The sequence below is a fragment of the Heliangelus exortis genome, chromosome 3 (genome assembly GCF_036169615.1).
Source record: "Heliangelus exortis chromosome 3, bHelExo1.hap1, whole genome shotgun sequence".
NCBI classification, from domain to species: domain Eukaryota; kingdom Metazoa; phylum Chordata; class Aves; order Apodiformes; family Trochilidae; genus Heliangelus; species Heliangelus exortis.
In genome coordinates, this window is record NC_092424.1 from 81,614,011 (window position 1) to 81,637,115 (window position 23,105).

At 39.8% G+C, this 23,105-nt stretch overlaps 1 long non-coding RNA gene across 1 annotated transcript; it reads left to right on the forward strand.

Moving 5' to 3' along the window:
- Nucleotides 1–1,006: 1,006 nt before the first annotated feature.
- On the forward strand, nt 1,007–16,390 carry LOC139795557 (uncharacterized). The gene is made up of 4 exons (XR_011725569.1): nt 1,007–1,175; nt 3,484–3,644; nt 5,226–5,339; nt 16,025–16,390. It is a non-coding gene; the product is annotated as an uncharacterized lncRNA (long non-coding RNA).
- The last annotated feature ends 6,715 nt before the right edge of the window (nt 16,391–23,105 follow it).

Below are 23,105 nucleotides of genomic sequence, written 5' to 3' on the forward strand. Positions count from 1 at the left end.
TCCTGTGGAAAATTTAGCCTTGTAGCAGCTTCATGCATGATTATGCTAGTTGCAGGTATAATTCAAGTACTTAATCAGTATTTTTAATTACTAAGGATTTAGAGGGATTTTCTACTGGTGCTTTAAATGCTCAGTTGTCTCAACTGGTTCTGGTTTCCTTAGAATGCACTTTCCCATTTTTGTGATATACTTTAATGTAACATTCAGAAACTTAATATTTTTACACATTGAAATTTCTGGATGTGGAAACCCTTTATAAGCCCTGCTACATACTTGCAAGGTAGGGCTTAGACTGGGAAACTGAAGTAGCAGGGAGTCAAAGAAGATATCTTCAAATCTCTAATCTTCAGAAGCCTGCTAATGACATCTGTGCTGGGAGATGCTTCACTGGGCTCTGTGGACCGGAGCACCTCCTGCCCCCAAAAAGCAGATCTGATGGATCTGGAAAGCCAGGAATAAAATCTGCCAGCTCATGCTCATACTACAGTTGCAGGATACTTAACATCATATAAGGCAGCACAGGTCCTGCAGAAAGAGAGGTCACACCAGGATACTCATGCTTTGTCCAGGCATTTAACTGGGACAGCCAATTTTGTGCTGCTGACTCAAGGCAGAGATACGTTCATGCTATGACCTACCCTGCTTTTCTTCATGGGCTGCTGGTGAGATTTTCTAGGATCCTAAGTTAGCCATGGGGCTGCTCTGACACTTCAGCTCTCATGTAGTATTTGCTGGTTCTGTCTGCTAAGTGCAAAATTGCAGCGTGACGAATACCTGAGATCAATCCAGGATGTTACTGGGGAAGCACTAAGGTTCTGGAGCTGGATTATTAAGCTGAGAATCTCCTGATGTACTTCTGTTTTGAGATTGAAAGGAGTTTGGGCTTCACTAAAAGCCTAGTGAAAGCAGCTGAAATATTTCTGTGGGTTTCAGTGTTTGTCATCTATGTGAGAATAAAGGAAGTGAATTTAAAGCACTGTGCAACATTTAGCTGAGCTATAAGTGCCTGAAATCCAAAAGCTGAGGGTGTGAGTCAGTTCCAAGATGATAAGCAACTCCTCTTTGTGCCTTGAATGATGGTGTTATGCTCTGTGATGGCAGGGGGAACATGAGAAATGAGGAAAGGAAAATTGTGTCTGACATGTGAAGTGTCTTGAGAGCAAGTATCATGTACAGTAAGTATGAATGACAAAATGGATTAACTGACAAAAATTCTCCATTTCTTGAACAAAAAAGGAGTCACATTTTTGTACCAAACAAACATGAAATTACTTTTTCTTTAGAAATATCCATGAATGGTCTTGTCTCAGGCTAACTGCTTTATCCTTTATTTTCCTGCTCTCCGACTTTTATATAGAAAAGTATGAAAGCATATTCCTATATGTCTGACACTAAATAATTGAACAAAATGCTGTAATTGCTGTGAGAGAAGATGCTGTGATCCATTAGCCTGTAGAACCAGGCTGATGAGCTAACAACTGACTGCTTACAGGAGTAATGTTCAGCATTTTGCTGCACGTTTTTGGTGTTCGCTGAGAACACATTTAATTGATTATCAGCATTTTTCCACATGAAAAGGCTTAATACAGATTTTTTCTTTTAAATTATAACTCAAAACTCCTCATGAGAGTTGTGAAAGCATAGCAATAGAGAAAATGATAGCTAATCAGGGTTATGGCCTGATGTACCATCGTAAGTACATCTAATTTTTAAATAAAGCTGTTTTCTGCAGCAATTGCAAGGGTTTTTTATGTACCTCAATCAAGTTTTCACACAGAAATTCATATGAAATGGAGGTGGGAGGGAATTCTAAATAATATCCATGTGTTTTTTGTTAGAGGGACTCCTTCAGATTCTGCCTTGTGTCTCTGCATAAGCAGATTCTCTTGTAACGTTATCCTACGGATTAATATTTCTGTGTGGTAAATGGAAGAATCCTCATACCCACAAGGGTGATCAGGACTTGTCTGTGCAGGATGCAGTATGCAAGTATATCAAAACCATATTCCCATTAGCCGAATAAATTACAGCTAAAGGTTACAAACACTTCCACAAGCTGTAACTTTCCCATGGCATGTGATGCAACTAACATCAACAGGGTCATTCGCTGCCATTATGACTGGATGCAAAGTGATGCAAATGTCTTAGGACTTGGAGACACAGAGGAGGACCTGGTTGGGGTGTCCATGTCACTGTATGTACTAAGTGGAACATGTTGAGCTGGGCTGCATTTGTGCAAGAGCTTTGCTGATGATCCATTTAGTTTTGTTTTCTAGAAAACCAAAAAGATGAACCGTTTTTTTCCCTTCAGAAATCCAGCAAGTTTTCAATATTCTGGCAATTGCTTGTACCAGGCCCTGGCCAGTCATGAGATTCACTTGTTAGTAAATGAGTGGCTTTTTATCAGCTTGGATTAGGACCAGAAAAAAATTGCATTAGTCTTCCAAGAATCCTCAAGGGGAGTGATGTTTGGCCATAACTGCTGATAGTGATGGTACAATAGGGTAGCTGAAAAAGTAAATGTACATGATTAAATGCCCATGAAGACAAAATAAGCAGCTTATATAGCAGGCAGAAATTCCTTCATACTGCAATGGTGACACAGTGCTGGCTAAAAACTTCTCCCCAAAATAGACTTCTTCTATTTTAGTTTTAGAGTAGATGTTAGATACATCTGTACTATTTATTGTGTATATGTTCATGTATAGGATACATGTCTTTCAAAGTCTGAAATTATGCTGTCTCTCATATCTTGCTGTAGAAGTTATTAAGAACAAGCAGTTTTATTTGATCAGACTATACTAAACTGTTCTGCTCCTTTTGGTGAAAATATTATCAGATGATTTCCTGGATATGTCTAGTTCATACAGAGTGGATTTTTATTTATTTATTTTTTAATAACAATTTGAAGCTGTTTATTTTGTTTGTAAGCAGTTCCTACTTAGTCATTTCCAAAGAAAACCTACTTTTCCCAAGAAATGGTCTTCTGGGTAACGATATATTTTGAATCTCACAATTAGGCTAAAGATATGATTACAGACTTGATATATTTTGCTGTTAATGCAATTTGGCATTTTACACCATTTTAAAGCTGTTAAAAATGGAAATATTGGAATCAAGCTAGGATAAAGTATAATATAATACACAGCATCAAATAGGGTTACAGAAATTTTATGAGTGAACTTCATGAAGTATATTAGGAGTAACATCTCTTTTTAAAAATTGATCCTTGAACTGAAAATAGGGCCAGCTTTTAACGCAGTCAAGAAGAGAAAGATAAGATAATTTAAAAAAAAAAATAAATTCCTTCTTGATAAAACTGTTTCAGTGATGCTCATACATGACATCCCATTTGTAGCTGTCAGGAAAGCAGTGAAGCATACCCAGAGCAGTGGAATGCCCTGTTCCCATGCCTGATTATCCATATATAGCTGCTCTCCCCTGACCCCCACTCTGAGGGTTTAACTTACATTTTCTTGGCAGAACTGACTGAGCTGAGATTTGTCCTGGTGGTAAACACTCAGGGGCTTCTCCGTTGCACCCACCTTCCCATCAGGACCTCCAGAGGAAAAAATATTGTGCAACGAATCTGCAGCCGCGCTTCCCCCTCCCTTCCCTGCTTCATCTTGGTGTTTGTACTAAAAGTGAGTCTCCTTCTCTTTTCTTTTCTTGTTACTTTTGGAAACAGCTTTCAGACTTGAATGACTGCCATGCACAGGAGATGTGTTTTGGCTCTTCAGGCAGTTGCATTCTGTGGATGATTAGATCAAACCCAGGGGCTGCCAGATGACTAATCAACTTGTTACAGAATAACAGGTCTCACTGGAGAATTAACAGTGTCTTTATAGTCTCCCCTCAATGAAGTGTCTGGAATTTTCTTAGCTAACAGGACAGAACAGTTCAAGATTTTCCAGTGCTACTTAAATATGATTTATAAGAGAGTTTAAAAACAATAACAACAAAAAAAGCTGCTTTCCCCCCCCCCCCAAAACCTCTACCATTTAAGTCTTGTAATTTTACCTCGGGATTAAAGGCCATCATTTAAAGAACACTGTGTACTATGTGTCTTTTTATATTTCTCTGTGTTGGGATGGGAGAGCTCATATAGAAGTTCTTGAAGCAATGAATACTTGATTTTGCACACTGGGAATTCAGAGGTCTGATATGTAATGTACAGCTGGCCAAGAATCAAATCAGTTGCAACAAACTGTAGAAGGATCTAAAAATGTTGATGGTCTGGTTAAGAAAACATGTGAATTTCCCCACTGGGCAGATCTGTTCTCTTTGCTCTCCTCCCAGCCATCTCAGGGTTTTTTTTGTGAAGGGATTTACCTTCACAGTGAATACTCTTGGGTATTGCTAAAACATTCAAAATTTGGAAGCCTTTGGAAAGTGCAGAGAAAAACTTGTATTTTCAGTTAAAATGATTGGCAGCAATGATGTTCTGTTTCTGTTTCAATCTGTGAAGTTGACTATAAAATGAGATTGAATTTGACCTTGGTGAATGTCCATGTGTATATATATGTGTGTGTATAATCACATGAGGAAAACGTGTTTAGAAGGAAAATATTCTTTAGCTTTGGAGTCACAGCCACAAAATCTGGAATGGCCATTGACAGAATCAAACATGGTATAAGACGTGACATTTTAAGTAAGTTACAATCTGAAAATAAACTAAAGCCTTTATTAAGTGAAACCTTTCAAAAGATATGCTCCATTTCAATCATAAAGTGTTGCACCAGCTGCTGGGGTTGCTGGAAGAAATTTTATGGAAGAAGTCTCAGAAGTTTGGGCTTCTGGTGTTGGTTTCTTTTGTCCTAAGACAAAAATGTGCATGATTTCCCTATACTCACTGAGTATAGGCAGAGGTAGAAGTGTGGGTTGGGGATGGTTGTAAGTGTGGCACACAGAGCACTGTGGTAGGACAGACTGAGACTTGTAGAAGTCTACCATTTTCTGTCCTGAGTAGGACCAAAACCTCTGTAAAACTGTGTACCTCGAAGCAAAAACAACATGATGATGCAGAGGTCACATGTTAAAATCACTCTAGGTACCCCAGTGGGTGTTGCTACTGGTGCTTACATCCTTACCTTGATCCAGCCTGAGACACAGTGTCTCTTTTTTGTGTCCTCTGGTGATTTCAGATTGGCTTCATCACACCTAACTTCAGAAGTTACTTCTTAGCTGGCTAAATCCAACAGACTCATGCAGGTCTTTCTGTGTAGATAACGAAGAGAAACAAGACACCACAGGTTTTGATTCCTGATTCAAGCTTCCCTGCCCTGCTTTGTCCCTGGGAGCACCTGGTTTTCCAGGATTTCTGTGCTGCAGTGGAATAGGTGAGTGCAGCTGATTAGGCATGATTAACCTTGCTTATCGTGCTGTTCAAAGTGTCCTGAACCAATCTTCTGATAGCAGGGCTGGAGCTGCTGTTTCTATTGACACTTTATGCTCCTTGCATGCTTTGTCTGCAAAAAGGGAGGCAAGGCAAGCAAGGAACTATGGAAAAAAACTTGACTGTTAGGAACATATAAAAGGCAAAGGCTGGCACGTTCACTCACAAATCCAGGAAATAGCTGCATGGTTTTAACTGCACTTGTTTTTGTATTTGGGGCAATTCCAGTCAAGATCTTGGCCAGGAACTGTGCCTGATTTTGACACGTTTTCTTTGAGGCTTTTGGAGTGTAAAATAAATATTTTAAATAATATTTATTTCTGTGTTACAGATCTCTGACCAAAATGATACCCACAGAATATTACTTTCTGAAAACATAACTTAGCAGCAATTAGATTTATTTAAACATCCTCACCAGCAGCACTAATGACATTTTAAATAAAACCCAAATTTTGCAGAGAATCTGTTTCTAGCTATGCCAAAATCAAGTTACCATGCATGCACATTTTTTCTCTGTTTTTTATCTCAGAAGGCTGTGGGGAAAAAAGAAATGTATTTGGAAGCTTTCTAGTTAATAACTGATATTATTATCTGAAGGGCACCATTTGTTAGCACTTTCTTTTTGATCACATAATGTATTTCTGTATTATCAATAGCAACATGAGATTGGGTGCAGAAAAGGGTTGCTGAATGACTGGTAGTGCAAATTGAATTGTTGTGCTAGAACTGTATGAATAGGGTACTTGGTATAGTGTTAAATAGGACTGCTGAGGATATGGTAGACATTAGCAGAGAGATCTGTGTGTGAAACTCAGCCAGAGTGTGGATTTGCAAAGGTCTCTAACTCACGTGGAGCACCAACTTTACTGTTTTTCAATGTGAATATTAGAAAGACTCCAGACATTACTGCATGGTGGTAGTATTACTAACTTAGATCCCAAACAAAGATTTCAGCACACTCTAAACCAGATCAAACCATGCAATGTACCAGACCTGGATACTCTGGCCGGCCGTCCTGAACACATATTTCCCATTACAAGTTGTACTTGGATGCTGGAGACCACAGAGATGATGCTTGTCACTTAGATTTTGCTTTTCCTTTTCTACCCTAATGCTGCAATCCAAATTGTAGCAACACTTTGTCAAGTTTTTTGTTTAATCAGTGGTAGTGAATGTGAAATTGAACCGGGGATTTGTTCCTTTACCCTGTCAAATAGTGGGGGTTTTTGCCATAAAAGAGATTGCTAGTACCATAAGAGTTTAATTAGGTATTGAGGAAGAGTGGCTAATTAAAGTTTTCTAATTATTGTCTGAAGCAACAACCAATGTATTGAACATCATCTGGATTCTGTTTGTTTAGTTGGCTGTGGCTTCAGTTTCAATAATAGCCCAATTCTAACGTTAAGATTCACTTTCAGGAAGGTTACTTTGTGGAGTAATGAAGAAGTAATTTATAGTAAATGAGAATCAGGCTCACCTAGCATGTGCCTTATACTCATCTTTCTTTAAAACACTTAATACTTGTGATGCTCTATGTCAGCTGGTGTCATGGGTAGGTAACAGGTAATATTGCTGGGTTCCTCAGTGTTTGGTTCTGCTAATAGTCATTGCACTTTTACCATTTTTCATTCCTAAAAAAAAAAAGGCAGAAGGAAGTTTGTGATTTTTAATTATTCCATAAGAAACATAGTGATTGATTTGATAAAATTAAAGAAGATGCAATAAATCAGTTCTGCCCCATTTTTAAAGGCATGTAATTTTTGTATTATATTTGGAATCAGGTTATAAAATCATAATAATCTCCCATTTTTTAATTAAAAAAATCAATTCATTTTAAAGCTGACTTTGAATGTTAGTTTTGTGTCAAGTGTCTTTTGGAAGTTAGAGAACAAGGTCACTGAAGAATTCTTGTATAAAACACAAGGGTAAATACAAGTGGTAGCTAAGTCAATATTTCCTTTTATTCTTCTAATTTGTTCATTCTATAAACATAATCCATAAAAGCCAGAAAAAATCTTGCTCTTTTCACACAAGAGTTCCAGTTCATAGTTACGATTATTCTGTATCAACAGCAAATCAGGATAAGAGAGATGAGACCCATCACAGAGAAAAAATTTGGACCTATTCTGGGTATAATCTCATTAAATAGTAGGCAGATCTTAAAATCATTAGAAAATAATTCATCTTGAGGAACAAGGAAGCAGTATTGTACTCCATGTGTTTGTATTTAATTTCCTATTAAGTGATGATAACCTGAAAGCACCCTTTGGTGTTTCTGAAACCTTACCTTTGCGTATCTTGGTTTCTAAAGCTTGGGTTTGGCTGTGGCTGGTTGTGTCACAAAGGAACATTTTCTCTGGTGCTGCTAAAGATGTCCACCAAAGCCTACCCACAACAGAACCCTTGGGCAGTAATCTTCACCTCTTGATGACTGTGCTCCAAGAGGCATATGAATTTATGGCCTCAGACTAAAAGAGTCTGGGATACATCCCCTCTGTGTAAAGAAGAGAGGGAACAGAATGTGAGCTGCTCAAGAGAGATGTCAGATGAAGTTATGGGGACTAGAACTAGATGGGGAATGTCTACATTTGGCTGCAAAATGGGTCTCAGGTGCAGGTTACTAAAGCAAAGCACAGTGGCCTGCTCTGAGCTGACGATGTGGCACAAGGAGCTTAGATTTCAGGTTTGGAGTGCTCTGACAAAACTGGGGGCCGCACAAGGAGCAAGGATAAGCTTTTTTATTGCTCTCCACCTGAGTTAGGTGATATGTCTCTGTCACACTTCTCCCTGGCCAAAAAACCATCTCTGTGGAAGTAGAGCTGGAACATTGACTTCCAGGCAGCCAGAGAAGCTCTGTTTGAGCTTCTGCTTCCTTACTCTCATTTTTTTCTTTTCTTGCTTTTAGCTTTCAAGCTGACCAAGGCACCTACCTGAGGTGGGGCATGCTCTGGGGTTTGCTGCCCACAAAGTACTTGCAGGGAAGTGATTTAATGCAACAGGGACCTCTGAATGGAGCCCTGAGGCTCTCCTGGATTATTAATCCTTAAAACAACTCACATGTGGATAAACTTTAAAAGCAAACAAACAAACAGTAAATCCATTTCCTTGGTTCTTCTCAAATCCTGCTTTCCAAAGGTGAGAGAACATATGAAAGAGCCAGCAACAAATGAGAAAAACATCCTGAGGAGGAACAGAAATTTTAAAAGCTTTGCATTCAGCAAATTGCTGTTTAGTTCCTGTGTGAACAATTAATCTTAAAACAAATATTTGGCCAAGAGGGATTGAGCTCCAGGAGGTTTCATAGCTAACTAAGGTTGAATGAAAACACACACTGCCTGACTTCTTCAGGCCAGTTTTTCTTTTTCACCCTCTCCATAAAAATATCTAAGAAAAAGTATCTGTTACAATGACCCAGGTTTTGCCATTCAAACCTCCCTAAATTACAGGCTTTCCCTCAGAGCCCATTTACAATGGGGTATATAATGCATGGCTGTGTTACACCCTGCCACTCTTTGAATTCACTATAACGGGTTATTACTACATTAAAATGTAGTGGTCTGGTTCAAAGGCCTTTCTATAAATAAATATCTTGCTAGCTGGGCAGATGACTGTCCTTACCAGCTTCTGTGTTATCTGCTCTCTAGTTTTTGGCTCTTCAGACAGGCATGGCTTTGAAAAGTCTGGCAGCTGTAAGGTCTTGCAAAACCTGATTAGGATCGGATTGGAAATCAACAATATTATTACGTTGCAGGCTCTTGTTCTGGTTAGTATTTAAATGGGAGTATTTTTAAAATTTTCTGTTATCTACACTTTCTGAGTTGTAGGGAGAGGAGAGGAGAGGAGAGGAGAGGAGAGGAGAGGAGAGGAGAGGAGAGGAGAGGAGAGGAGAGGAGAGGAGAGGAGAGGAGAGGAGAGGAGAGGAGAGGAGAGGAGAGGAGAGGAGAGGAGAGGAGAGGAGAGGAGAGGAGAGGGAGAGGGAGAGAAGAGAGAGGAGAGAGGAGAGAGGAGAGGAGAAAAGAGGGGAGGAAAAGAGATGAGAGGAGACATGTCTGTTCTGCTTAGGACACATAGGTTGTGCCCTATGTTTGTGCTGTTGTGGCTGCCCTATTCCATCAATGGAGAGGGTCCCAATGGCTATAGGAAGGCTGAGGTCCTACCTCAATGGCTGATAGATGCCACGGTAACTTGGGTATATCCTGGGTTATGCTGTACATGTGTGTACTTAATCTGTGGAGGACAGTGAAAAGCATAGCCAAGGAGTATATAAAGCACCTGTAAATGTGATTCTGCTGTGCCTTTGCAGTCAGCACAGCCCTCTGCTTTCCTTGCTTATTGGTAGCTCCATCTGGACCAAGGGCTCAGACACCCTTGAGAGCCTCTTCCAGGATGGGTGCCAGCTCCCCTCACCTGCCTGAAAACATGCCAGTTCTGAGCAACTTGGCCCATCTTTGGATGAAACAGAATTGGAACCCCTACACTAGCAAAGATAAGTGAAACAAAAAGCCCCTGAGCTGAACAAATTAATCAGGGCAATCCTTCTCCACCATGGGATCTTTAGGGGAAAGACTTGCTTGTGCTGTGTGTAATAACTAATGGAATGGGCTTGTGATTACTGCAGGCTTCCTGGCTCTACAGTAATACAAATAATAAAGGAATAGAAAAGTACAATCAATATGTGGCACTGATGCAAACAGTGCTTTCCATTTTCAAGGTACTGTAAAAGAAAAAAGACAGAAAGCAGAAAGCTAAACAGCAGTTCTACTCACCTCATAGTTTCAGAAACTATAAGCAAGCTCTCCACAGGACTATAAGTATTGAGAGATTTAAAAAAAAAAACAAACCAAACAAAACAAAAAACAACCCCCAAAACCAGCACCGTAGAACATAATTTTGTTTTGTTTTGTTTTGTTTTCTTCACATCCTAATTTTTAGGTTTTATATTTTCAGAATCTTTTCTGCAATGATGAGAAGTGAGAGACAAAATTTATTTTTAAATTGCTTAACTCCAAGGTCTGAGTCTTTATTGAAGCATAAAATACTGCTTTTAAATAATGAGAAAGAAAATCCACATCTTAATCAGGGATAAAACACACTACTACCAGCTACATGAGACTGGAACTCTTGAAGTATATACTAAGAAATCATAGGATTGCTTAAAGATTTAATGAGAATCAAAATAGCTTTTTCTTTTTTAAGTGCCTCAAGGTTTCTGCAGTCACTTCAGACTCTCAAATATCCTTCCAAACCCATGAAAGCTGGCAATTTACCTCTTTTTAATGAAAGATGATTCCACTAGTGGGTGCTTCTTGGAAAATGTTGAATATCAGAAAAAAATAGTGACATTGAGATCACCATGTTTTGGTGGCTTCAGGCTGCTCCCTCTGGGGCTCTTTTCCCATAAATCATGCTGCCTTTCAAGTTATTATGAAAGAAAATGATGGAAAAGGACCTGCTTTTTCTAAAACAAACAAGTTATTTCTTCAAAGGATGCTAGAGAAAAATCATACATCCTAGGTCTTTAGTGGGCTAGACAGAAACTGTGAAATTGATACCAGAGTTTAATGAGAGACAAAAACATGATGGTTTTTTTTAACTGAACTTTGAGTACAGTTCTGTGTATTTCTTTTTCAGATTTTAACAAGCTGAGGTTTTTTAAATGCCAAGTAGGACCTTGCAACTGGTGACATCAACTTCTAACATAGTAACTATTGTACTTCTTTCCGATTTGTATAGCTCCTGTGATGCTGCATAAACTACTACAGGAAAGGCAGCTTCCAAGGGATAGGAGATTTTAGCTGCCCCTAAATTACTGGAAATGTTGTGCTTATATGCCATAATAAAAGGGTATGCATATAGGAGATGTTTCAGCAACTGCAATCTGCTGCAATTATAGCAGATACAACTACACCAGGCAACCAATTTAAGTGAATGACATTCAAAACACAAAGCCAGACAGTCCGTAGGGAATTTGAACTTTTTTTCTTCTGTAAGGACTGGTTTTCCCAGACGTCCCTCTCCCTCCTCTCTGGCATTTCGTTTTGATCTTGGTGAACCTGTCCCAGCTTATGGATGAAATTTAAAACGAAGGACTTGGCCACTTGTGGTCACTGCAAATCACAAGGCATTTCTAGTAAGAACAGGGTTCCAGCTCCGGAATCACGGACAAGTTTTACTGGGAATAGAAGCTTTTTGGGGCTTGTGAAACCCTTTGGGTCGGAGGTCCAGGCTGCTATGACTTTAAAGAGCCATAACAGAGAGGAGGGAGTCTCAGCTCCCCTCCCAGCCCCTAACCTGGCAATGCTCCACTGAGCACGGGCCACGTGAATTTGGCACAATTATTGACAAAAGGTTTTCTCTGTGCAGGTGCACAGCCTGTGCTCGTAGCCACCAACATTTCCAGTTCTGCAGGAAAGGAAGGGATCTCCTGTGCTTACAAGAAAGAAACTTAAATTTCAGTAACACCAATAGGAGAACCTGTATTCAATGAATGGCACGATATTGTGTGACTGGGTTACTAGCAAAATATGTTTTCCAGTATTGACACTGACAAAAAGCCTCCATATGTTTTAAGCTGCAATTGGTTTTGAAAAGTGATTTTGTGAGTGTTTGGTTTTTTTTTTAGTTTTAAATAGGAATTGCTATGTAATATGGGAAGTTCTATTTTTCCTACTTATTTTACCTACTTTTGCTTTAGACATGACAATAAAATACTTTGCTCTTGCCTCTGCACTAGTGAGCATCTTGGAAAAAAGGATTTGCTGAGACAAAAAACTTCTAAAATTTCTATCTTCATGTTGCAACCATAATGAACATTACCTTTTAGGATTTCTAATATACTACTGTGTTCTATGTAAAAAAAAATCTGTTTTCAAACTAGAAGGAACTGGTTTTTTTGTCCATGAAAGCATGTAAGCACAGGAGAGAAATTTTATGCTAAAAACTTTTCTTGTTTTAAGTTGCGATTGGGAAATAAAATGAAAGAAAGCCTGAAAGAAATGTATGTTTTGACAGACATATACACATCATTCAGAAATCCTTGACAGCATCTTGTTCAAATTTCAAGAAATTACTCTGGGCTGAGACCACATTTAAAGAATTTTTAGTTCCCAAAGTAAATTGTTTTCCCAGAATACTATAATTATGTGGGGGAAAAAAAGGATAATTATAAAAGTCGCTGTCAATAAGAAAAAGCTAAAATATATTGGTCCCCTAGGGTAAAAATGTCATATACTACACAATTTTGCTGCTGTATTTAACAGGTGAAAGGAAGGTGTTGCAATTCTGTACAGTTGTTCTTTTTTACTTAGAGCTGCAAATATTTGGTTAGTTTTTTTTTTTTTTTAATTTTATTTTATTACAGGATTATATTTTCATTACTGGAATTTCCTGCTTATATGGTGATGTGTAAGCCAGGACTTTCTTGGCTGTTTCCAAACCATTTGTTTTCTTGTTAGAAAAGCATAGAACAAATAGCAATTAGAAGCTGGCTGTGGGCTGCTCATACCTTCACATTACTTTCCTTGTGAATTTCTCTCTCTTCAATACCATGATGTCTGAAGAATGTCAGACTTTTCTTCTTTGAATTAGATGACTTCCTTCCTGTGAGATACGTAGTTTCTAGGTAAACACCTGTGTCACTTTGCATTTGAATTTTTTTTTCCTCTTCTGGATAAAAATTAGCTCTAATAAGATCAAAGACAACTTTGAGATAAAAGCCCAGAGATAAAAAAGAAGCTCTCCCCTTTTCTTTTCACCCATGTTTATTTTGCTGCCAGCTCTCTTTGAAAAGAGAGCTTTTTTTTTTTTTTTTTTTTGGCCCTTTTTGCCAAGGCTGCAATTTTGCTAAATGAATTAGCATTAATACTATATCTGTTTATCTGCCAGAGTGGAACATGAAAGGTGGGAAAAGCTGAAGTGAAAAGACAGCAGGAGGTAAAAAACAGAGAAGTATCCAGAAAAATGTAAGAATGGCCGAAGTTTGTGCCACACACACTTCAGCCCTTCAGCAGCAGATTGGCCCTTGAAAATCTTCCTGGCAGACCTGTTGAGGTGCCACATCTTCAGCCTCTCCTCCCTGTGATGCTCCAGGCTCAACTCAGAGGTTTTTGAGGAGTTTCACTGACTGTAGGACTGCAAATGTGGGAAGTCAGGCTGGAGGAGGGATGAATGAGGCCTTGCAGGTGACATCCAGAGCTTTGTGAGACCAGAGCAGGGACCAAGCAGCACCTGTGCTGCTGTCTCTGCTCCTGAACAGGATGCTGAAGTAGCTGAACTTGCTTCTGAGATGCTTGGTGCCAGCTGCCATTTCATGTGTCTCAGGGAGACTAAGAGAGCTACAAAAACTTGGACCACTTCAGTGTGGTCCTCATCCTTCAGCCTGCTACTAGACAGAAAGTAACAAATCAGACATGGCTTAAGACAGGATTAGTTGAAATCTGGGGACAGGAATCCTTTAGGATCCTTTGAAAGCTTCAAAATATAGAACCATAGACTCATAGAATGGGCTGAGTTGGAAGGGACCTTAAAGATCATCCAGTTCCAACCCCTCTGCGTGGGCAGGGACACCTCCCACTACACCAGGCTGCTCAGAGCCCCATCCAGTCTGGCCTTGAACACTTCCAGGGAGGAGGCAGCCACAACTTCCCTGGGCAGCCTGTTCCAGTGTCTCACCACCCAACTCATGCAAGTCACTACTGAGGGCTGCAGAAAGGTCACTTTTTAAATCCTAAAAGCCTGCCACATGGCCAGCATGAACTACATGCTTTCTCCATGTGGTAACTGGCTGAAAATCACAGGCTTGTACAAAAAATGCATGGCAGTCTTCTCCAGCCTCCTGAATAAAGAAGGAGATTGTTAGGGCCATGCTGAATTCAGTTTGAAAACCCACAGAGAAGGAGACTCCACAGCCATTCCAGGAAACCTACCATATTACTTGACTATCCTCATGGGAAGGAATATGTTATCAGAATTGTTTAATGATTGAAAAATGCCTTTCTCAACTAAAAAACTTTCATGTAAAATGCATTCTTTCCAAGTGTGGCATTTTCTTAGCAAATGACAGTTTATTTAAAGAGTCAGAAATAACAATTTTTAATCCAGTGGAAACATCCTGGGCATGGCTTTACACTTCCATGCTTCTTCTAGGCATCCAGTTTTCTGGTCATCATATAATACTTGTGAAGTAATTCTTATTGTACATGGACTCCTCTTATTCTGGGGGAAGAGAAGAGTTTATGATGTCAGAGGGTGGCCCATAGGTGGTAATGGGAATGTTAAACACTGTATAAAATAACTCGTAAGAATTTCTGGCACCACTGTGAATTCAAGCACTCTGGTTCTTAGACCATATGGGAATGCAAATATAAGTGTGTTTCCACACACATACATATGTATATGCATACATATTCACATCTATAGATTCATATACACATATTACATGCATACATTTATATAGACTCATATATATGTTTATATGAAAATACACACAATGCTTATTTTCTGAAAATAAACCACAACACCACAACAATGGCACCACAATTTGCTGCTGGCTGATTAGAAGCTCTTTTTTCTGACCTTCAGCATTATTATTCCTACCCTCTAGTCATAAGAGTATCTGCAGTGATACAGCCAATGATCTAACACCTGTAATGGTGTGTGTGCTGCCAGATGTGCTGCAGCTTTAGTCTCAGGGATTCTGGGACAGTTTATTTGGGGCAGTAAAGGCATCATGTGCAGACCCTGAGACTACCAGGATCATGACCAGTGTCACTTGCCTGGTTAGGGCAGGAGATACTGTCAGACAGGTGATGGAGTGGTGCCTGGGTAGCACAGTGCTCCACAGATCAAGTGAGACTTTCTTTCTCATGTCCATGAGGACAGTGGGGGATAGTTTTGCTATAAATCACCATGGTAGGAAAACTGTCAGCCAAAGGGAATGTACTCAGAGAAGAGCCACATAATAATCAGAGGTGTAAGCAGAATGATTTTGAGCAAATACATACAGAGAATAAAGACATCTTTTGTGTCATGTCATATTGGAAGTATGCAGTAGCAGGAGAAATTATAAATAGGAGAGCTGAGATGAAAACAGAATGGTGAAGGGCTAAAAAGGCTCCTGATGCCAGGCATGGTCACCTAGGCAGCTCCCACCCCCTCTCTGCCACCACTCCTCCTGCTCTCATCCTCCCTTGCTCTGTAGTGCCAGCTCCATGGTGCTCCTTTGAACTGACCACCCCCTTGAAAGTACAATTTATTCTTGACTGAAGGACAACAAAAACAATACCATTTCCCCAGGAGACTCATGGCAATTATATTAGTTCTATCTGATGAACAAATCATTACACATAATTTCTCTCCATGTCTTTCCATTGTTTCAGCCAGAGAGCATGAGCCAGAAGGGGATGATAGCCCTGTCTGCCTATAACTTGATCTCAGATGCATTCTTCCTCTTGAAGTTTTGCAAAATAGAAGCAAAACTTCAGTTATCATCAGTCGATGGCTGAGTTGGAAGAACAACAAGTTAAATTGACTGCTTTAATTCTGAACAAGACTGTTGTTTCACTGTTTTAAAAAAGTTTTGCTAGTCCACTTAAAATGCTTCCATTAGCTGTCTTTATTCTTTCCATCCAGGCAAACCCTTTTATAAGGCTAATGAGACTCCATCTCTTGGTATGAAAACAGTTGCAACTTTATTTCATCTGCCCTGCTGCCCTGCAATATTATTATAATAAACCAGGGAAGGTAGGGTGGTATTTGTTTATTTTTGTTGTGTTGTTGGACAGCTCTGATACATTCAAAAAAATTCCTTATCTCTTCCTAAAAAGAGACTATAACTTTCTGCAAAACCTGTCACTGATGAGATGAAATAGTATTTTTGCTTGTAGGAAAGCTGCTGTACTTTAGTTTCTGTGCTTGAACATTATAATCCAAGAACAAAATTCTGTGTTTCTAATGGGAATTAAAGCTGTGTAATGAAAAGCACCAGGTGGTCCCTAACAGCAGAGTCTGGACTATTGTTTTTTTTTAGATTTATGTAGTGTTTTATGCCTATCCCAAATGCTGGCTGCTTGTAATTTCTGCTGCTATTGTTGCTTAAGGTCATCTATAAATGTAAAATGTTTCTCAGCGGGTACTTGACAGCAGTAACCTAGATAAATATTTTCATTTACATAAACATTGTCTTAACATTTCAGAAACTGTAGTAAATAGCCTCAAATCCCAGAAGCCATCTAGACACTGCAAGAATTACATTGTTTCTTGAAAAAGATTGATTTGCTGTCTTATTTCATTGGTCACAATCCAACACAAGAGGGTGGACTGATGAAAGAGATGCTTAACACATCCAGTCTTCGTGTTGCTTTCTTTTTTCTAACCATGCTAACAGATGAATTTCCATTTGTTTTTCAATTTTTTATGTACCCTTATGAAATAATTAGTAATCTAACTGGGCAGGAGCAATCAGTGGAGACTATCTGGCTTTTAAAAGCTAATCCAGATCCAAGAAACCTCTTTAATGGCCATAAAATACTGAAAAGAAATGAAATTACTTTGTGTGGACTTGAGAGCACAAACATTGGCATTTTATTAAAAAACAGATGCTCCCCAAATTTCACCAGGTTTGCTGTATCTGCTGTTCATGGAGGACATGTGATCCTACAAGACCTCTTGGACTCAAAACATGTTCTTCACCATGTGATGCTGTTCCACAGGCCTGTGCCAAACCCAGCCAGGGTCCAGCCATGTCAGAGAGTCTAAAGCTAATAAAAGATGCACTAAATATTGGCATTTGTTCCCTGCAACAAATATCTTGTAAGATCAAGCAAGAAGGAGACCCTTTCTGTACACAGGCACTTTGACTCCAAGGATTCAGCTTTGTTTCAAAAAGTGCATGGATGTCAACAGATCCAGAGAGGCCCTGGGTCACCTCCAAGGTGATCCCTGCTTCTTGCTTAGGTGGCATGAGCTGAGCTCTGCTTTTGCAGGTGGCCAGCTCTGGCTCCTGCTCACTGTCCAGTCTGAAGCCTTGTAGGTAATGAGTTTTAGGTGGAGTAGATATGACTGAATCTAGACCTAGTAGAGGTTCACAAACGTGCTGTCTTCCAGGGATGCCACAGCAGCCTAAGAAAGAATGAAATAAATGTGAGGAGGTGAATTTCCCCTACTTGTGATACTGGTGTCACCACTAAAACAAGCATCCAGCCATTGATTCCCATTGCCTCTGGATGTATTTTCCAGACCTTGTGCTCTGTATACATTCTGCAATGAGTGTGTGTTGGGGCAAAGCCCTCTGAGCCATTGCATTGGGCTATGACCTCCTTATACTGAATCTCACCACCTAACCCTTCTAATCCTCAAACAATTCTTTTAGCCAATACTGCAGCTGTTGAGAATAAGCTGACAGCATTTCTCTAGTTCACACTTAATTTAAATCACCATTGTCTTATTATCAGTCCCCTATATGACCAAATGACTTGACACCCAGTGAATGTATTACAAAATCACTCTAAGCATGGGTCTGCAACTACATGCAGACATATATGTAGCATGTGCTTTACATGTTTGAATTTTAATTTCAAATGGATTAATGATGTTTGTTGTTCAGCTCGGGGACACACAAAATAGTTTTTTGTCAGGAAGGAATGATCACTCTACAAAAAATAAGCCCCCTCATATGGGGCTCAGATTTTGCATCTGGATATATTAACTGTTTCTAAAAATCTAAGACAGATTCCCTTACAGTTGGGGGTTTTTCTGTGCTCTGTCACAGGTCACAAACTGGGATTAAGCAGGGACCTTCAGGACTTAGACATATCTAGACTCTTCCTGCCAGGCAGATGTTCATTAGCCAGTGTTTATCAGTTGTGATGTGATTGCAGATGTCAGAATCTCAGACAACTATTTTATAGGTACACATTTTGCCAGCAAAAAGAAGAAACACACATTTTTAAGTTTTCTTAATCTATAATATTAAGTGGATGACTACTGACCAAAATCTCCTACAGTCTGTTTTGGAGAAGATGCTTCTCAGTGCTTCATTTCCTCTCTCTGTGTGGCAATGTGGCAATTCCTCAAGTTGGCTGAGGAGCCTCAAGTCAGGCTGCCTCCTGATTATGATTTCACCAGTTTGAAACTGCACCCTGTGAGTTGGTTCCCGAACTTGCACTCAGCCATGAGCATGTAGGTTCCCCCAAACTCCTGGACTTTTCAAATTCCTCAAGTTTAATTGGGCTTTGCCCACCTACGATGACATTCAAACAGTATAATCATGGCTTTTCTGAGTATTCTGTGATTACTGCAGGATTTTCAAGACATTGACTGCCCAGGTTCTATAACTTTATATCATATTAAACTGCTAGAAAATAGATTAAGTGCCCTGATCCTCTTCAACCCTGTTTTTGACACTGTCTCCAGCCAGTGATGGAGCGTGGGCGAAGCTGCAAGTGATGCTGGTACAACTTGGTGATGAAAACACTGTCAAGTAAACTTAATGGGGTATAATATGTCTTTTACAGAATAATTTCCATTTCAATTCAATTTCCTACATTGTTATATTGTAAAGAGAAAAATCTACTTATCCACAAATTGCTTTGAAGACTCTGAGTGCAGAGGCAGAGAATTACGCTCATTTGATAGCTAAAGCACAGCAGATTGAGAAAACACTAAGATTTTGGAAGCCTTGCACTGACTTTTTGCAAGTTAAATAATCTGTATAGATTTAGGTGTCTCTGCTTAGTGAGCATCTAGGACAAGGAGATTGATTCTTTGTGTATGACAGAGTCTAAGCAAAGAACAATCTTTTTTTTTGCCCATCATATATTTGCATTTCAGCAGTCATCCTGGAAGATCCCTCTGTCCCTGTCTCCATGTGAGGTGAGGCACGCATCACCATCCTTCAGGCTTCTCCACAAGCAAACTGGGAAGTGGAAAGTGAAACTTCCCACACCAAAGAGGAGGAAGCTGCTGTCTGTGCTTTCATTTCCCGAGGCTCTCCCCAAGTGCTGCTGGACATGTGCAAAAGAGAAAAAACAGATGATAGGTTTTTAGATACTCCTGGTGTTTTCTCTAGCCTGGTTCTGTGGCACACTTCATATTGCTGCCTAATTTGACAGAGAGTGACAAAACAAGATTAGAGGAAGGTGTGCTGAAGTGTAGAAATTCACTTGGGAATGGTAAAATGCTTTTCAGGTTGTGGCTGTTGTGTTACTTCAGAGGTCAGCTGGTGCCTTATATTTCCAGTATTTGTTATCTTGCAGTGTCAAACAGCTATTCAGAAGGGCCTCTTGGGTCTGTTGTCTAGCTAACACACCATGAATCCAGCTCAAGCAATCCATGGCCTGCTGAAACCACTTCTGTTTGATCATCTATTGCAATGCCCCTGACCAAAATACTTAAATACTGATTCAGAAATGTCACGGCGAAACTGCCGTGTCACTCCACGAGGATACATTCCCTAGATTTGTCAGGCTTTCTCAGAGTTATTCGTCAGGCAAAAATATTTGTTGGTCTTTTCAGAACTACCCAGATCAATATTTGCAATGAAGTGAAAAAAGGGAAGTTAATTTATGGCAGCAAAGAATCACTTTGTGAAGGGACACTGCTGTGCTGCACGCTGATATTGCCTATCTGTTCCAAAAGATATTTTGCCAACTACAGTCAAAATGTTTGTACATTTACTGAAAAGTGTGAATTTTTAAGACTGCATTATCTTGTGGTTCTTATTTCTGCAGTGTCAGTATATCCCTGCAACGAAAACAATTTCAGACACCCAGCCCCCCTGCCCCCTGTTAAAATTTATTATGCCAAGGGGAAAATGCTGCAGACATGTTACCTTGAAAACACCAAAAGTGCCATTTCCAGAGGAAGTCCCTGATAAACCTCAACATTTTCTTTGCTGCTCTTCTTATACAAGAAGCACCTAAACCATGGGTTGAAGGCATGCTGCCTCCAGTACATGCCAACGTCCCATGTTAGGACAATAGATGTTTAAGTAACTTGTTGAGAGATTAAACTCATCAACAGCCAGAGTTTCGGGCTTGCTTTAGATCTGTGAATTCACACTAAAGCCTTTTCTCTGCCTGGTGAGGAGCAGGAACCTACGGTCTCCAGCACTGAAGTTCACAGCTCCTGATGCCAGCCTATTACCCTGGCCCAGCTGGTTTGTCCTCTCTTTGGTGACCATAAATACTGCCCTGGAGCTTCCTTTTCCTCTGAAGCTGGGGCATGTGGCTTCTGACAAGACACTCCTGAAGTGAGCTCATTCTCAGCCGGCTCTGCTGGAGACCACCCCTTGAAGAGTGCTCAGCCCTGTACATTGAGAAGATCCTCACACTCCATTCTGAATCCTTGCTTGCCTAGATTCTCCTAGGGAATAGCAGAAATTTTGGCTGAATGAAGTTTCTAGGATCAAGCAACAAATAAATGATGTTTGTTGTCCTGCAGCCATATGTAACTTGTCTGATCATTGTAAAAATAAGAGTTAAGACTGAAGCTTGAAAAGGACACTCAATTATCATTGTAGTATATAAAAAAAAACCACCAAGCTTCCAGATTTCCAGTGAAAACCTGCTCTATTTATGCTAGTGTTTTCACAATAGATCACCCTGAAACTTGGCTCTGAATGGGCAAATATGCCCCTTTGAGCAAATGACCTTCTAGTCTGTATGTGTGTTTATTAAACTAGGCAAGCAGGGGAGCCTAAAGCCTTAATTATTGTCACTTTTGATATGAAGAGGCACATAATAGAGCAGCAAGTCTGTTTGCAAAAGCGAAGACAAAAAGGCAATGGGGAGCATTGAAGCAGCTGTGTCAGTTCCTATGGATTTCTGCAAGACTTGCAAGCAATGCTTTGAAAAAGCAGGGAAAGGAGAAAGCAATTTTGCCTTTTTTTTTTTTTTTTTTTCAGTCTCAGGATAATTGTCCCATTGTCCACACTTTGCTTGATAGAGAAAGAAGTTACTCAGCAACTTCAGTTCTGAATGTATCACAATGTTTGTTTTACAACAGGTCTACCTGTTTCATGAAAAACACTTTCAGATTTGAAACTTATTTTCTGAGCCATCCAAGGCTCAGCTAGTTTGTTACACATTTAAAATTCAACTGGGTTTCACTGAAAGATTTAGGTGTTCTTCTGGTCTCTACATAAAGCTGAGTATCTGAGTGATAACAGGGGCTTGTGAAGTGGCCTGAGGCCATATCTAAAAGTTTTATCTGTCTCAGACAATAGAGAACTATGAACCCTGGACTACAAAACTGATGAGACTCTCACAGCCTAAGGTTCTTCCTTATTTCTGACCTTTCTTTCACTGAGTCAGACAGTATTTGCCAAGCAGGGCTTAGTTGAGGTCAAACACAGCCACCATTAGCTCTGGGAGAAGTGGCAAAGTCAAATGTCTACCTGATGACTTTGTATTCCCTAAAACCCCATGTAATTATTCTCCACTTCCAAACCTAAAAAATGACCATTGGTACAAACACACCAGGCTCTTTGTTTGGGAATCTGGATCTATGTGGAAATTAATGTGGAAAGTCCCTCTTAAGTGATGAGGGACTTACCCATATGAGAGGAGGCTTAGGAGGATTGTCCTTTAACCCAGGGATGACGTTCTGCACATGTGCAGGGAATGATTGACTTTGCTTTACTCCTACTCTATACCATCAGTCCTCAACATTCTGGGAGAAAAGGGCTGCCCAAAGCAGACATGGTTTTTACTCTGGTCATACATCCCTTGGCTTTGTCAAAGAGTTGGTGTGATGTCAGCCTTGGAATCCCACTAAGCAGAAGCAGTTGTCCTTTTCTCTTGTCCCTGGACATCTGGTCACACTGTGGCTGCAGCTGTTGATCTGGAACCCACAGCAGCTTCTCAGGCTGAAATTTATAGTGTTTATTTTAATATTTTAAAATGTAAACCTTTCTCTCTGAAAGACTCCAAAAATTAAAAGGAAAATGTGGATTTTTCCTCAAGACTCAGCATGAAATGTCTCAGAAAAGAAAGGCAGAAAAATTCTGTATCTGGCAAATAATTATGTTTTGTAAAAGCAAAGCAAGACTGAATTGGAACTTTAGCCAGGTATAAGTATTCCAATATCAAATGATCTCCTTATGCACTGATGTTATAGAGCAAAACAGAGAAGTGTTTCTTATTTGGTGTCTGAAAATAAAGTAGTTATTCTCTGTAGTACAAGCACAGACATGCATTTTGCTGCCAACATGTTGTGTTTTTTTTCTCAAATCTCTGAAGTGCTAGAGTGCTGCTATTTAAAAGCAAATATTAGTGTTTTAGATAGGTGGATCTATCTATCTAATAAGTTTCTGCTGTGCAAATATTTGCGTTACATGAGATTTTAAATATTTTAAATTTTTTGGGTAAAATTTATTTTATTTTTGAAGTAATGTAGTAGGAACTGACTTTTCCGGTAGTATCAGGTAAATGTAAACTAATACAAAGCCCAACTCAAGAGCTAAAATTGCCAGACACCTGGGTTTGGTCAGGCCAGTCCATGTTTTGGTGTATCTCAGGGCAATGGTCAGATGTTGAAAGCAGAGTGCAGCCCAGCCCACTAACAAGGTGCCTGTCCCTTGTGCAAAAAAGCAAGCTGGAAACTTCCCTCCACTCTGAATGTCCCTGCAGCTCATCCCCCCAGATGCAGAGGGGACAAATCCCTGCTTGAGGCCTGGCTGAAGCCAGGCTCCTCATGGGGAGGCCAGGACTGC